The sequence below is a fragment of the Hemitrygon akajei genome, chromosome 11 (assembly GCF_048418815.1).
Source record: "Hemitrygon akajei chromosome 11, sHemAka1.3, whole genome shotgun sequence".
Classification (NCBI taxonomy): Eukaryota; Metazoa; Chordata; class Chondrichthyes; order Myliobatiformes; family Dasyatidae; genus Hemitrygon; species Hemitrygon akajei.
The window spans coordinates 127,074,868-127,086,240 of record NC_133134.1 but is presented as its reverse complement, the minus strand read 5'-3'; the positions used below and the strand labels follow the sequence as shown (position 1 = coordinate 127,086,240).

The following is an 11,373-nucleotide window of genomic DNA, read 5'->3' as shown; positions in this document are numbered from 1 at the left end:
ATGATTGTTGAAGCCAGGCATGGAGGTTAAGTATCGCAGGAACTCCTGGGACTTTCATGCACTACAGTCTCTAGAGTTTATAGAGAATGACGTGAAAAAAAACAGTGAGTGGCAGTGCTGTGTGAAAACACCTTGTTAATGATAGAGGTCAGAGGAGAATGGCCAGACTGGTTCAAGCTGACAAGAAGGTGACTTGGCTAACCACCTGTTATAAAAGCACAAGAGCATCTCTGAATGCTCAACATGTCAGACCTTGAGGTGGATGCACAGCAGCAGAAGACCACAAACATACACTTAGTGGCCACTTTATTACAGGAGGTATCTAAAAAAGTGGCCACTGAGTGTATAAGAATTGCATAATATGTTTCCTACAAATCCAGTGCTGAATGGTCATTTAATATTGCAACATTATTAATTGAGGCATAAATCTTTATACAACAACACACACAAAATGCTGGTGGAACACAGCAGGCTAGGCAGCATCTATAGGGAGAAGTGCTGTCGACGTTTCGGGCCAAGACCCTTGAGTGTGGCTGTCATTTTTACTGCCCAGATTTCAACTATTTTAGGTTTATGTTAAAACCATTATGTTTTGCACAGCTAGCAAGTCATAGTTATACAGATAAAAGATACCAGAAGCCTGGTGGTGAATATATGATTATTAATTATAATGTAAATTTCAACTAATGTTCACAAATGTGCATGAATATCATATTTACACCAAATTCTACATGATTTCTTTGATTTTATATTGAAGAGCCCACCTCTATTGATTTAGAAATATTCTGAAACATGGTAGATTAGTGTCTGGGGCTGAAACCTGTGATGTCCTGGGTTGTATGTATTGGGTTAAGAACATTGGAATAGTAAATAATCTCAGAAAAATCAAAGAGAATGAGGAAAGAATACATTTAAGTACTTGTATAATAGTAAAATCTACATTTTATCCCTTACATTGACCTTCATGAGATGAAAGAAGCATGTTGTTAAATATGATGATGGCATTTCAACTATGTTGTTCGAATGAATTAATAGACAAGAAGCCATGATTGAATCATAATGGCATCCCTGTTATGTCATTAGATTATCCAAATTATCCAAATCATGCTGAAATACTTGTATTAATTCCCCCTACTCATCCCATAGTAATTTCTGAATCTATAAACAACTAATGTCACAATACTATAAAATTTCAACTATGCAGCAAAAAAATGAGCATTTTAGTTCTGAAACGACATACATCTTGACAGAGGCAGAAATGACCATTCATCGCTTACAGTGCAGTATTCTACCAGGAATTGATTAACTAAAATGACTTGAATTTTGAAATAAAATTCCCTTCAGAATGGATCTGAAATGAAACTAGGAAATTTAGGTGCAGTTGGAAACAGTCATTAGTTGGTTTCCTCTTGCAGTTTACTGAGCAATATTTTCAAGCTGTCAAGACCGAAACTAGCACTGCAATTTCTGATTCTTTGAAAGTGCATTTATGTTCTCAATGCGCACATTAAAAATGAAAATTATCTTAAATTGTATGCACTTGAAAAATGCTGTGTTTAATGTGCATGACTGATAGGTATATTGTTTGAAGGTTTAATTTGTTTATATTTTGAAGTTTAACACTTTCTCAGCTCCACTTTTTTAAAATTGTTTTTCTGTTTCTTTATACCCTTTGCTTACTAATGAGTGCCTAGAAATTTAGATGAGAATTGGCACTTATAAACCCTTCATAGCTGGGTATAAACCTTTGGGTAATTTAAAATTTACATTATATTAGTCTCAATTTTTTTTGGTTTCAGTCTTAACTTTAATACCACCAAATGAACATTTACATCATCTATTTTCCTTTGTAGGTGCGCCAGATTACTCTTGCAAATTAATTGTAAAAACATAGCTGCAATATCTTCAATTTATAATCCTACGCTTAATGTAGAGAATGAAAATATCGGCCGCATAGTTCAAAATACCTATGTATTGTTGGGAATATTTTAAAACACCCTTCATCATCATAACATTTATTAACTGGTCACTGTCCTGTCAGTCTATTTCTTTTGATGATCACACAATGTAGGAACGGATCTAGAAATCACACTTATTCATTCATCAACTCTAACCTTAAAAATATAACAAAATAGAGAAAAAAAGTAGCAGGAACAGAACACCTGGCACCTCAGGTTTGTAACCCCATTCAAAAGTCTATGGCTGATCATTCACCTGAGTACAATTTTTCCTCACTAAACCCATTTCCTTTGATTTTTTTAATATCCAAGAATCTATTGATTCCTGACTTGAAAATACTTAGTGACTGAGCTGCCACAGACCCCTTGCTAAAGAAACTTCATCACATCTCAGTCTTAAATTCCGGTCTCCTTAATTTGAAACAGTCCATGGCTTTGGATACCCCAACCAGAATAAGTAGTATCTCTGCATCTACCTTGGCAAGTGATATGAGAATATATTAATGAAATATCTCTTATGTTTTGTAAATGAAAATTATTTCAGGCTAAGTATATATAATTGTCTCAGATAGAACAATCTCACCTCATCCCCTTCTTAAGTCAGCAATCAATTTACTGAATCTCTGTATAACTCTCTCCGTAGTTGAATGTCCTTCCTTAGAGGGATACTTGAACTTAAGCCATTCAAATTTCTGCATATCACAGAGGTTTCATGACTCAGATAGGACATTTTCAGCCCATTATATTCTTGCAGAGCAAGAAATTGATACAGTCTAATATCACCTACCAGTACATGATCCCTGCTCGTGCAGGTCATTAAGTACATTGTCCAGTCATTTTCCAAATGTGATGAGGGTTTCTGGGTCCATTCCCTGCTAGGTCACAAGTTCCTGATCTCCATCAGTCTCTGCAAGAAAAGCCCACCACTGTAAACTTCCCATGAATTGTTTTAAATCTATCTTCCTTGACTTTGACCCCTCAGGTAGGAAAAGAATAAGTCTTTTGTATTTACTCTGTCTAAGCTGCTCATTATTGTACACATCTTAATTAAATCTTCCTATGTTTGCTCTGTTCTAGAGAAAACAACACCAATTTATCCCATCTTTCCTCATCACTAAAATTTTCCGGTCTCTTCAATTCAGAAAGAAGGGGCTGCATTCATTTAGCAATATCAGCAATCCTAAAGTCAATGTCAAAATCAAAGCTAATTTATTATCAAAGTATGTATATGTCAGCCTATACGACTTTGAGATTCATTTTCTTGCAGACATTTACAGGAAAATAACGAAATTTATGAAAAGCTATACATAAACAAAGACTAACAAAAAACCAAAGTGCAAAAAAGACAAATTGTGCAAATAAAAAACTAAATGATACTGAGAACATGAGCTGTGGAGGCCTTGAAAATAAGTCTGTCGGTTGTGGAATCAGAACAGAGTGAAGTTTTCCACATCAGTTCAGGACCTTGATGTATGAAGAGTTTCTGCACCTGGTGGTGTAGGATCTAAGGCTCCTATACCTCCTGCCCAATGGTATTAACAACAGGAGAGCATGGCATGGATGGTTAGGGCCCTGGATGATGGATGCTCCTTTCTGGAGGCTTGTTGCTGTGTTCAATGGTGGGGCTTGTACTGAACTGTATCCACCATTTTCTGTAGAGTTCTGCATCCCTGGTCATTGGAGTTTCCATACCAGGCTGTGATGCAACCAGTTAGTATATTCTCCACTGTGCATCTATAGAAATTGTCAAAGTTTTACGTGATATGCCAAATCTATACAAACTTCTAAGAAAATAGATGCTGTTCTGTGCCTTTTCTGTGATGGAACTTTTGCCCCAGGGCAGATAATCTTATATGATAACAACAATGAATTTAGAAGTTCTGACTGTCCATCTCCAGTCCCCTAATGAAGACTGTGCCCTGCTTACATACATTTTTAAAGTGAGAGTTTGAAGATGCCTGAAACATTCCAGTCAGTTGATTAACACAGGTCAGCAGTACTCAGCCAAGTATGCCATCTGGGCCAGGTGCTTTCCAAGGATTCACCCTTCTGAAGAATGCTCTCACGTTGGCATCAGAGGGCCATCTCAGAGAGTGAAATTACAGGCTTGTCAGGCTCTATGGGATTCGTGAAGGCACTTTACAGCTAATGAAGGACTTTAGCAAAGTAATGTTGAAGGGAAACAGGGATAGCCAAAGTTCTCCTTCCAATAAATGTATGATAAGTGAAAGATTATCTACTTTTATATGTTGATTGGGGAAATACATTCTCACTGGGAGATGACTAAGTAATCCTACTTATTTTAAAACAGAGCCACTGGAGTCTTAATGTTCTGTGAGAACAAGCAAAGTTTGGTTTGATATATCCAAGAAAGCATCTCTGCCAAATGAAATAATTGTTAAAATTTATAGAATCAATTTAATAACTTCAAGTGTGCATGGTCCTTTTGGTGCATCTTTGATTATACACTTCAATTCTTTGCTATTCACCTGTCTACTAGAGCAATTTCTATACAAAGTATATAACTTTCTCAAATAATCTAGTGTTTTCATTTTTTTTCAAATGATTCCCTTGGCAAACATTCAGTTGTTGCAAAATATAACATGACAAATGTTTAGTTGAAGGTTATTCAACAGAAACAGAATTTTTACTTCAGTGCTCTATTGACATCAACAGAATCAGTGGTTGTATTGTAAGTTTTTAAGCGTCTTGTATTGGTTGTTATCTCACTCCTACAAAAAGTATTATAATGCCAGCTATTGTTTCATATTTTCATGCTACAACACAACACTGTTTAACTTCAGTTCATTACTAACAATAAAGCCTTATCTCAGTTTGTGGTGTTTCTTTCAGAATTTTGAAACTGGTTCACTGTTACATTTTTATCCATCCCTTATACTTTTTTGACATGGAGTCTTTTATCTCAACATATTTGGCCATTTTAATGTTGATAATGAAAAATAATTAAAACAATTACCACTCATTAGTAAATACTCTATATGGAATAGAAAGAGTTTGCATCTGATAACAGGTGCAGATAAATGCCCTAAATGCCAATTCCCTTATTTTGCTTTGATATTTATTGCCCCGTTTGTCATTGCAATTAGAATAAATCAAAGTTTATATTAATTGCATCCAGTAATATAGATCGATAAAATTTAGGCATAAGTTCACGTTATGTGGGTTGAACATTTTCTATCGTCAAGATTCTCCGGTAATTAATGTCGTGTGCTGGATTTGTTTTCACCCAATTCTGCACACAATTAGACGAGGCTAGCAGTGATAGCTCCGCCCTTGAGTAACTAGTGAAAGCTGCAAGATGCAGGTAGCAGTTCGCTGCGAATGGAAGTGGCGATTTGTAGCAGGGAAGCAAGTGACAGGGGTCAGCAATTGAGTTGTCTCTTTCTCCTCCCCTTTCTGGATCCATTGGTTTTACGCTGAGGACAAGCTCACGCGAGCGGCGAGGTGCTTTTTACAGGCAAGTCTCACCTTTCGCCTTCACAGACCGAATCACAGGCTTCTGCTGAAAGATAGCCTGCCTCGCTAACTTAAAGGGATAATTTGTGAAGTTTAAGGCAATTTATCGTAACGTGACAGTTATTTTGTTAAAGGATAGATTTAATGAGGAGCCACATTTAAAAGCCGAACTTTGGTAAAACAAATCTAACCAGGCAAATTTTGCCTCAAGTTTTCAAAATGATCACTAATACCATTATTTTCCGGTAATAGTTTGCTCGTAGTTCTATTGAATAATTTTATCTTTCTTGACATTCGGAAGTGTAACAGCACCTTGGGATACATGCGAGGTATTTAACTGTGATTTATCGCGTGCACTTGTTGGTTGCCCTGTGGCTACTGCTGACTGCAGAACTAAAGTGGTATAAAAGTCGTCAGAATATTGCATGAGCTACTGAAATCGAGATATTTATAATTGACATCCACAAGCTCATTCCAGTGAAACTTATGGTTGGAGAGAATACCAAGTTTGACCATGTGTTCAGACCAGAAGCAGCTGAGGAAAAATATGTATATGAAACCACGATACTTTTAATTGTCCCAGTATTGCTCCATATCAAAAAAAGTTCCACTCCTAGAAAATAGTGATGGCAAAAAATAAACAGCAATAAAAACAGAAGAAAATGCTTGTTGGCTTTAAAGCAATAGCTTGTTTGTTATTAACTAGTGACTGGTAAAACATTGGCAGTCACATGTGACAATGACCCCATTGACAACGTTTCTTGATCAAAGAAACTAGTGATATCCATTACTACCCACTATTCTGACATACAATTATTGTTTGATTTATTATTATTACATCCTTATATCTGTATGCATGAAAAAAGCATTACTACAATTTTTGTTTTCCTGCTTTGCACTGGCAAATAAAGAGTCCTTGTAAACCACAAGACCATAAAACATAGGAGCAGTATTAGGCCATTCAGCCCATCATGACTTCTCCACAGTTTCATCATGGCTGATCCCAGATCTCATTCAACCCTGTACACCTGGCCCCTTTGATGCCCCGACCAATCAGGAATCTATCAACTTCCACTTTGAATATACCCATGGACTTAGCCACCACTGCAGCATGTGTCATAGCATTGCACAGATTCACCACTCTTTGGCAGAAGAAAATTCCTCCTTACTTCCGTTCTAAAAGGTCGCCCCTCAATTTTGAGGCATTGCTCTCTAGTTCTGGGTACTCCTAGCAGAGGAAACATCCTCTCCACAACCACCTTATCTAGTCCTTTCAACATTCCATAGGTTTTGATGAGATTCCCATGCGTTCTTCCAAATTCCAGTGAGTACAGGCCCCAAAGCTGCCAAATGCTCCTCATATGTTAATGGCTTTCTATTGGCCCCAGAATAATCCTCTTGAACCTCCTCTGAGCTCTCTGCAACAACAATACATCCTTTCTGAAATAAGAGGTCCAAAACTGTTGACAATACTCCAAGTGTGGCCTGTCTAATAAAGCTTCAACATTATCTCCTTGTTTTTATATTCTATTCACTTTGAAATAAATACCAACATTACATTTCAAACATGAGGAGATCTGCAGATGCTGGAAATTCAAGCAACACACACAAAATGCTGGTGGAACACAGCAGGCCAGGCATCATCTATAGGAAGAAGCACTGTCGACGTTTCGGGCTGAGACCCTTCGTCAGGACTAACTGACAGAAAAGATAGTAAGAGATTTGAAAGTAGTGGGGGGAGGGGGAGATGCAAAATGATAGGAGAAGACTGGAGGGGGTGGGGTGAAGCTTAGAGCTGGAAAGGTGATTGGCAGAAGGGATACAGAGCTGGAGAAGGGAAAGGATCATGGGATGGGAGGCCTAGGGAGAAAGAAAGGGGGAGGGGAGCACCAGAGGGAGATGGAGAACAGGCAGAGTGATGGGCAGAGAAAGAACAAAAAGGGGAGGGGGGAAAACAAATAAATCAGAGATGGGGTAAGAAGGGGAGGAGGGGCATTAACGGAATTTAGAGAAGTCAATTTTCATGCCATCAGGTTGGAGGCTACCCAGGCGGTATATAAGGTGTTGTTCCTCCAACCTGAGTGTGCCTTCATCTTGACAGTAGAGGAGGCCATGGATAATCATATTAGAATGGGAATAGGACATGGAATTAAAATGTGTGGCCACTGGGAGATCCTGCTTTCTCTGGCGTAAGACCATTTCGCTGAAACCCGATGCAGACTGGGAGACCATTTTGCTGAACACCTATGCTCTGTCCGCCAGAGAAAGCAGGATCTCCCAGTGGCCGCACATTTTAATCCCGCATCGCATTCCCGTTCTGATATGTCTATCCATGGCCTCCTCTACTGTCAAGAGAACCCATTCCCTTGTGGATCCATCATTGATGCACTGTTCAATAGATGAGTTGCAACTTTCATTGTAGTAAAAGTAACAGCCATCCAAAGTTTGAATGGTGGAGAAATGCAGCTGAAGCCCAATCTGTCAGGCAGAATCAGCCTGTTGACTGTCAACTTGAACTGCTGTCACTGGGTGTGGAACACAGTATGCAAAGTTGTTACAACAGTTGTCATCTAACAAGAATGCTGACCTGAGGAGTGGCACTGGATTAATGAAGCACAAACCTGAAATTCCTCCTCACAAAGCCGTATTGTAATTTTCCCTTCAACTCTTGCCACTCTATCAATGTACTAAAATTTGATGTCCACTATCAACTCAAACTCCTGCTGCCCATTTCATGGCAATGACAAATAGAATGGTTAACATGGACAAGGTGGGCTGAAGCATCTGTTTCTGTGTTGAATGATTCTATAGCTTTATGATCTGAAGATGATGCAATCCACAGTTCCACCTTCTGGTTTAGAGATGCTGAAACTCATTTTACTAATCTAGCTGAAGTGTCTTCAAAAGAAAGCTCTTTGGATTATGGCAGTTTATGCATAATTAGGACAAAAGGATCCTACAGAAAATTTAGGGCAAATAGCCTGATGGATTTTCATTAATTAAATTGAGTACATACATTACTAAACAGGAAAATAAGATCAATTTTGCAATGTTTGCTCAACAACAATGTTGTTCTTTTATTCCAATTTCAGTGAATCTGGCTGAAGATGGTTGTAAAAGTGCTTTAGTCTTGTCTTTGCCACTCAGGTGCTGAGTACCTTCATTATTAGGTTTGCAGATATTATTGGAGGCTCTTTGTTTAATTGTACACTGCTCTTTACATCTAGATGTAAGTTTGATCTAATCAGGCAATTGTGGGATCACTTAGCTCCACCTGCTGCAAGCTGCATACAGAATGCATGACTCCTCATATTTAGATCTGCCTGGTGCTCTTTCCAACTTGGCTTTCATACCTCACTGTACACGGGTACCCTCTGGACAATAATGAAAAAATAAGTGATATGGTGGGCTGAGTGCTACAGATTGGGATGTGAGGCTGCACCTCATGGATACTTAGTACTGAGTGACCCAATCTTTTCTGAATCTAAAGATCAGATTAGAATAGAAAATGCTGGAAATAATCAGCAGGTCAGGCAGCACCGTGGAAGTAGAAACAGAGTTAACGATTCAATAGGGGACCTTTGGTCTCAATACGCACAGTGAACTATGAATGGAATCCTCAATGTGAAGTGGGGAATTTACTTCTATAAGGAGTATGAGCTGGTCATTCCTGCCATGTTGTCTTAAATAAGTTTATCTAAAATATGTAGATTGATACAGATGAATACAAATGATTCTGCAGATTCTAAAAATTTTGAGGATCATGCTGGAGGAACTCAGCAAGTCGGACAGCATGTATAGAGGGGAATAAACTGCCATTGTTTCAGGCTGAGACCTTTCATCAGGACACCTAGACAGGCTGTTTATTCTCCTCCACAGATGCTACCTCACTTGCTGAGTTCTTCCAGCATTTTGCTTGTATTGATGCTGATGAATTGATGTGTTGATTCACCTCCCATAAGCAATCTGGCAGTCATGCCTTCAGTGCCCATGTCACTCCATACTTAGTTGCAAATAACACTTACCATGAAGGAATACAGATTCATTGGCTGCAAAAGAACATCAGTAGGTTTCCATGTTCATGGTTGAGAATCCACTTGGTTCAAGTAACTGTTAAAGATTCCCCATTCATCTTTGATTCCTAACCACCATTTTACCATCTATATTGGACTGATCTTCTATGCTAGAGGACACAGTCAGGGATTTTGATGGAGGAGACTGGGGCTTTGACTGAATGCTTTGGTACTTTGAATGAAGCTGTGTATACTGGAGAAGCAGGATCCATTTGATGCCTTGGTACATGTGTGAGGACTTGTCCAGTTTTCTTCTTGCTTTGTTTTAGCATAGTTATTTTGATACATCTGAATTGTTTGCAAGGCCATTTCAAAGGGTAATCTACAGACAATGACACTCCTGTGAATCTGAACCATCCACCATCAAGGCCATGACCTCTTCTCGCTACTACCATTAGACATGAGGTACAGAAGCCATGGGTTCCACACCACTGGGTTCAGAAACAGTTATAACTCTACAACTGTTAGGCTCCTGAACTGAAGTGGATAACTTCAGTCACCATCGCTCTGATCTGATTCTACAGAGTTACTTTCAAGGACTCTCTACAGCTCGTGTTCTCAGTATTACATCTTTATTTGTACAGTGCGTCTTTTGCAAATTGGTTGATTGTCAGTCTTTGTTTATATTTTTGTCATAAATTCTATTTTATTTCTTTCTTTCCTGTTAATCCAGGCAAGAAAATGAGTTTTCAAGGTAGTATATGTTAACATATATGTACTTGGATAATAAATTTATTTGAACTTTGAAGCCACACATAAGTCAGATTCAGTCATGCCAAGCCCTACTTGAGGGCTAATAAGGGACAAGTAATGCTACCTCCTTGAAACAATACCACACTGCTTAATATTTTTAATATTATTTGTTCCTGTTTATTAATGCAGGGATTGCTATAAGTTTTTCTGTTAAGTAGTATCTGCTGCGCGTGTCCCACATACATACAGTTAGGAATATATTACACAGAGCATAATCTGATCAGAAGTATGGCTTAATTGCTATATTTACTCATTTGATCTCATTTTATGAGAGAGATTCCTTTTATGAAACCCATCCCTTTCTTTAACTTGTTTTCTGTTGTTTTCCCAGTTCTGATAAAATGCCCCTGACTTGAAACATAAACTGTTCCTCCTTACGAGAATGCTGACAGACCTATGTTCCCAGCATTTTCAGATTTATTTTAGAGGTCCAGCAAATGGAGTATTTTTAATTTTTATTTACTTGGAATATAGCATCTGTTTCCATAGTCTGGTGTTAGGCATACAACAGCGGTGACCAACTCAGAGTATCTGGTGATGTTGGCTGGGAGAAGTTCCTAACATTGGTTCACTTGTCCTTATGGTGAGTTGGATGATTTTTAGGACATAGTGTTGGAAGTATTTTTATACAAGGTAAATAATATATTTTTAATAGTTACTGAATATTCACAAACATTTACTCCTTTCTTGAACTTTGACAGTGGATTCAGCGCACAGACATTTTCATCATTGGGGTTTATTCAGTTCCACCAAGTAACAGGACATCCAACTCAAAAGGTCTCATTATTGCTTTAGAGCCTACTTTGTTGACAAAACTGTTGTGAGAAGATTTACACTAAGTATGGATCTAATGAACAGGAAGCCACAAGCCTGTGGAGCTTGTTTAAAGGTTAGGAAAAGGATTATGAGTGAAGACCTACTTTTAGACTTCACAGCTGTTACATGAGGATCTTTGCTAGATTCTCATCATTTTACAATCTACATGGATGACTCAGATGACAAAGCAGTGAGTAACCCATCCAAGTTTGCTGACTTCACAGATTAGTTTGCAAAGTGGACTGTCAGGAAGCTGTAAAGAATTACAAAGTAAAGATAAAAATTACAAAGTAAAG

At 38.1% G+C, this 11,373-nt stretch overlaps 1 protein-coding gene across 4 annotated transcripts in view; it reads left to right on the top strand.

The window, feature by feature from the left end:
- The first annotated feature begins 5,268 nt into the window (after positions 1 to 5,268).
- Positions 5,269 to 11,373, top strand: part of bcas1 (brain enriched myelin associated protein 1) — a 135,408-nt gene continuing 129,303 nt past the window's right edge. For all 4 annotated transcript variants that reach the window (XM_073061636.1, XM_073061637.1, XM_073061640.1 and 1 more), the window contains exon 1: positions 5,269 to 5,436. The gene's annotated coding sequence lies outside the window, so the exon portion shown is untranslated. The remainder of the gene's footprint in view (positions 5,437 to 11,373) is intronic.